The following is a 6000-nucleotide window of genomic DNA, read 5'->3' as shown; positions in this document are numbered from 1 at the left end:
CTGTAAAACAATGAGAAATGAGGACCGTGGTGAACTAGACACCTCCAGCCCTTACTCCCATACAGCCTCTGGCTGCTGTTCTGAGAATGCAGACCCACTATTTCCAGATCTTCTGAGCTTTCAAGAGAGACTGGATTCTTCAGTGGAATCTCCCGATTTTCAAATGTTGGAAACTAATTCAATTTTTTATGCTGTACAGGAAAAGAAAAAAACACACAAACACCACTAGCCACATCTACAGGTCAGATTAGGCCAGCAGATCACCGATGTGTAGCTTCCATTGAATAGCGATGTTAACATAAGAAAATATTTGACTTGCTAGCCCCATAGGTTTTGGGATAGTGGAACTAAAACTGAGTCCTGAGGAACTAGAATCATGTCAAAGTAAAGGACTACCGTATAATTACCAAGCATAGGATGAAGACCAAAGTCCTGAAGGAAGTGTTGGCCTAAATTTCCACCCCTCATGCCTCTGACTCAGCCACAGAGAATGACTTCGTAGTTCCTGAGTAATAGATGTGGTCTGTCGCTGCCAGGCCTTTGCACATGCCAGTCCTGATGCCTGGATAGCCTCCATACGCTCCCCGCAATTTTATCGGTTTGCTTATCTCCATGCTCCAGATCTCAGTTCAAGGCCGTCTGTTCCAGGTATCAGTTAGCAACTCCACACCAACCTGACGCTTTGCAGGGCTACGCTCTACAGTTTGTAAGTCACACAGTACTGTGTGGCTGTCTTCTTGCATTTCTTCCTGTTGATCCCAGAAGGTCCTCGGAGGCAAAAATCTCTGTTTGATTAGAGTTTGTGGTCTCAACTTTAAAAATGCTATCTGGCACATAATTGGTGCAGAGTATTTCTTAAAAGAATGTATGCTAAATAATAATGTAATAAAGAACAAAAAAATAATAATAATGTAATAAAGATATATTTTATAGACTTTCAGATAACCAATTTGAAAGGTAAAATATTATTCCAAATAGAAAAGTTACAACACTTCTATTTTAAGTTTACAGATCCTTCTGAGAATAATTTCATATCTATTCCTTAAATTATAAGCTAAAGGCAGGTACTTTCCCTTTCCTCCTGCCCTAAAGGTAGATATGATGCTGGATTGATGGCAGCCATCTTATGACTATAAGGATAAGGCTAAGAGAATTGTAGAGGTGTCAGACCTGATATCATTGAATCATTGAACTAACTCTGCCATCCAATAATGTCTGGACTTCTTGTTAAAAAAAAAAAAAAGCACTGTTTTATTTTGTTTAATTCTAAGCTAAAGCACTTTAAAGAATGGCAGCATTTACTGAAGGAAAGAGCATTATTCTAAGAGAAGAGATCTGTTCTGGTCGAGGTGAATAAAAGATATGATTCCATATGTGAATTAATAAAGAATCTTAGAGGGGAAAACCACACATAATGAATTAAATTATAATTACTTGTTCTCCTAACAAATGCATGTTCACCCAAAGTTAGTCATTAAATTGAAAAGGTATTTTATTCCAACAGAAAATGAACAGACTTTAAGAACCAGGGCATTTGTATATAAAGCAAAGAATTAGCTCCACCGGACTAAAAAATGAATAAATGATAAATGAATAAAACAATGGGGCAAAAGAGTAAGGGAAAAATCCATACAATAACTTTAACCACCTTTTTCCCAGCAGAATATAATGAATAAAAACACCTCCATTGTTACTCTAGAGACACTGAACATGGAGTTTTTATAAAAGATACTTAGACTTGAATAAAATACACTTGAAAAGGGGAAATTTTTAATATGCCAACTTTCTTATTTTATCAAGACTTTCATTCTAAGTTATACAATTTTTAGCTCAAATTTCAAATAATATTTGCAAATGAAAGCTAACCCAAATGGAGTTGGATTTTCTTTGTTCTGTTTAAAACAATTCCCAACAACTTGTTAAACTATGACTAAGGCAGTGTGACTCAAGTACAATATTAGAAAAACATAAGTGGTAAAAATATTAAATAGTTTTTCTAGGAGAGTAGTAAGATGAGTAAAAAGCATGATTCAAACAGTCTGAATGGGGGAGGACATTACCACTAGCTCCATTTTCTGTCTTCAAATCACCTGCATCTTGAAATAACAGGGTCCTCATCTGAAATCAAAGGATGAGTCAGGATAATCCAAGGTACCTTTGAGATAATCAGAGGTTGTTGACAAGTGAGATATAGAGATTTCAAAAATAAGGAGGCTAAATGAAGAAAAATGAGCCAAATGCCAGGAATCCTCATAGAAGATGAGTAATCAGATAAATGCGGTTATCGATAGAGATGTGATTAAAGCATAAGTAAAACAATGGGGCAATGGAATGGAAAAAAGGAGACAATGTATCCAATTAGGGCAAATAAGCCAATAAAAGGGTAGACTTCAAGGGGGTCAGCCTAACTTTGAGATTTGATTGGCAAGATATGTACCTTATTTCGTGTATCATATGGTAGTAAGTGCTGAGATCAAAAGGGTTCATTTCCGCATTAAAAGGCCACATTACAATTTGCATGGATTTTGTTAAATTTCAGAGGGACCTCAAAGTACTCAATACCAAAACATATTTTTCCTTTCAAAATACACTCTTTAACAGCACTAAAGTGGAATCACTTGCAAAAATGGTTTAATCAAAATCCCAAATGCTAATTGGTAAATGTGTTATCTGCAAGCATCACTTAGAAGGCATATTTCACCGAAGTGAAATCCTCATTAGTTTTTTGTTATAAAATACAGATGAGAAGCAGGAAAGGCCAGAGGGCAGATATTCACATCTTTGCCAACTGTCTAATTTAGCTGTCCTATGTCTGTTATATACCATATGACTCATAGTAAAGAAGAAAACCCCCCATCCAGAATGCCAGGTTAACATAAAATTTTAAAACAGCAAGAGTGGGAACCATAACATCACATTGGGAATGAGGTCCCTGCACGCTGAGATTTCACTATCTTGCAGTAAAATGTGCACATGTACACTCTGTGTGCCTGAAATTTTATTCATAAAGAACATGCATAACAGAGATTAGAACCACAATGGACTCTATTCTGTGAGACAAAGGAATGGACAGAGGAAAAGAAATCTGGATGAGGAGATTCAGTGAACCAGCCTCAGAAAATGGAAGCAAGTGTTTCTTACACTTTCTAACACACAAATGGACAAATGCACAAAATCAAAGCTTAGTAGAGAGTTGTATCAATTATCGTTTCCATGCTCAACCATTTAGGTCCCTTGACAGAACATTTCAGAATTACTAATTTTCCAGATGGTAGGAGGCAGTGTATAAAGCAATGCTAATGTTTCCATCATAAAATACATAATATTACACTCTAACAAGTGTACTCATTTATTTAATCTCATTTCTAACCTCACAAAATCAGAGCAACCTTTCTATCACTGTGGCCCAATTAAAGCTTTCACACAAAAACAAGTCATGCGGAGAGTCCTGATCTTTCTGAATAATGTGTACAACTGAAAAGGTCTGAGAATCACAGGCCCAAAGCTTGTGGCCAGGCAGGTGGGAATAAAATCTAAAGGATGGAAAGATTATGAATGTGGATTGGCTTCACATTTACCACATTTACGACCTCAGTGGTAAACTTCTAGCTTTCTGAACAGCTCTCCTGTTTTGTATGTAGTGGAAAGCCTGAATTTCCTTTTGTCATTATCAGAATAATTTCACTGTCACCTGTCACACACGTTGCTGCACAGGATACATGTCACCTGTAGGCTGTCCTTCTCCTCAAAGCCTGTGCTTTTGAATGAAAGTGATCTAATGACCCCTAACTCTATCCACCCATGTATTAAGCAGTTACCATATCAAGGCCCTACCCTCAACTTGTATATAAGACTATTAACAAAAGAGCTCAGAAATGTGCATTTTAACAAAGTTTGAGAACTCATGGTAGGAACACGGACCATTCTACTGCTTTAATTGTGACACCTAATTCACTCTCCTAAGGATAATATCAAAATCTTTAAGTTGCAAATTTAATTTTTAAACTCCCCCTTATAGAGGGTCCACAGACTTAATTCACAGGGCTTACTTAACCCAAATTTTTATGCCATAGATAGATAGTGTCTAAAAAAAAAAAGAGGATAGGGTTTCAGGCGCCTGGGTGGCTCAGGTGGTTAAGTATCTGCCTTCAGCTCAGGTCATGATCCCAGGGTCCTGGGATCGAGCCCCACATCGGGCTCCCTGCTCAGCGGGGAGCCTGCTTTTCCCTCTCCCTCTGCTGCTCCCCCTGTTTGTGCTCTCTTGCTCTGTCAAATAAATATAAAATCTTAAAAAAAAAAAAAAAAGGATAGGGCTTAACTCCATGTAGAAGCAAGTACATGATACAGGCCATGTTGCAAATTACTGGAGCAGAGATGGCCTTTTTATAAATGATGCTGGACAACGATTAGCCGTTTGGAAAAAGAGAAAATTACAGCCATTTCTCATATCATACACAAGAATAAATCCCAAATCAATCCGTGAATAGGAAAAAATGCCTCTTTCTTATTGCCGTCCACTCTCACACGACTACCACACTCCCAACACTTCTGACGCCAGAGGTGTGGGTTTTCCATGCCAAGCAACCCCGACACTAACTGCCTGGACTTAGCGCAGGCCCCAGAGGCTAAGGCTAAGTCCCAAAAGACTGCCCCTGCCCCTGCCCCTTCTGGTGCCAGCTACAAGCAGTGGGCTGTCAGGTTACCCACAGCCTCTGTCTGATTTGGCTGCAAATCAGAGGTCCCCACAACCCCTTCCCCAAGGTCCAGTGATGTGTTAGGGCAGCTCCCTGAACTCAGGCAAACAGTTTACTTACTGTTGTTGACTTACCACAAAAGGTATTTTTAAAGATACGGAAGAGCAGCCAGGTGAACAGACACATAGAGCAAGGTGTGGGAGAGTCCTGAGCACAGGAGCTTTTGTCCCTTTGGAACGGGCACCACCCTTCCAGCAGGTACATGTGCTCCCCAACCCAGAAGCTCCCCAAACCCAGTACTTTAGGGCTTCTTCTGGAGGCTTCATCACAGAGGCATGATCACTCATTAATTCATTTTCCAGCCCTCTCTGGAGACTGGAGGGGGAGAGAGGGATGAGGCTAAAAGCTCCAGGCTTCTAATCATGGCTTGGAAGTAGAGATATCCCAGCAGCAACGGGCACAGCGAGTGCACAGATCTTGATTTCTAATACCGTTCTGTACCAAAAGGAACCAGTGGTCCTCGGAGAAGTGGCTGAAAGCAGGACTGGAGAAGAGTGAGCCTGGAACTACAAGACGGGCCTGGAACATTTTGTTACATCAGCAGATAAGGATGCGCTTCAAAGAATAATGGAAATAGGACCAAGGCACAGTGAACCAGCTTGATGGGACTCTGGCCAAATCTGGAATAATCTGAGCTCAAAACTAAATAAGACTAATAATTATAGACCATTTGGGAACCAGGAAGCCATGTGTCCATACAGATCATACATACATACACACACACACACACACATACATACGGGAGAAGGGAGGGTTCTTGGTTACGTAGACTATCACGTGCTGCCTGGTAAACGTGCAGAGGGTGCTGAGGGGGATCACCTTCACTGTGTAACCACTGTAATAAAGTTTAGGCAAGAATCCTTCATTGATGCTAAATCTCAAGGGAAACTTAATGGCAAGCAGGATATCTGCATGATCTTCAAGTGTCCACAACCTGCTTACTAGTCGCAAGGGAGAAAATAGCAGCTGCAGAGAGAGAAGCCGGACAGCGCTTTCACCGTGGGATGAACGTGGACATCCCTCCTGAGGGGCGGATGGACATCACGTGTCTCCAGACATACCTCTGAGAAGCACAGAGTGTAACCGAGTAGGGAACGCGTAACTGAGTCTCATCAAGAGGAAACATCACACAAACTCAAAATGAGGAGACTCCTGTGTTTAAAAAGTGGGAGGACTCTATCTATCTTTAAAATTGTCAATGTCCTAAAAGACAAAGAAAGCCTATGGAAGTGTTTCAGAGATTAAA

At 40.1% G+C, this 6000-nt stretch overlaps 1 long non-coding RNA gene across 1 annotated transcript in view; it reads right to left on the bottom strand.

Annotated features, from left to right (window-relative positions):
- Window positions 1–2008: 2008 nt before the first annotated feature.
- The window catches only part of LOC118001178, a 45756-nt gene continuing 41764 nt past the window's right edge, over window positions 2009–6000 (bottom strand). Inside the window, exon 2 of the long non-coding RNA XR_004676637.1 lies at window positions 2009–2118. This is a non-coding gene — a long non-coding RNA (uncharacterized LOC118001178). The remainder of the gene's footprint in view (window positions 2119–6000) is intronic.

Source organism: Mirounga leonina, unplaced genomic scaffold (assembly GCF_011800145.1).
Source record: "Mirounga leonina isolate KUSES-001 unplaced genomic scaffold, KU_Mleo_1.0 Mir_53, whole genome shotgun sequence".
NCBI lineage: Eukaryota > Metazoa > Chordata > Mammalia > Carnivora > Phocidae > Mirounga > Mirounga leonina.
This window is presented reverse-complemented; position numbering and strand designations above follow the sequence as displayed.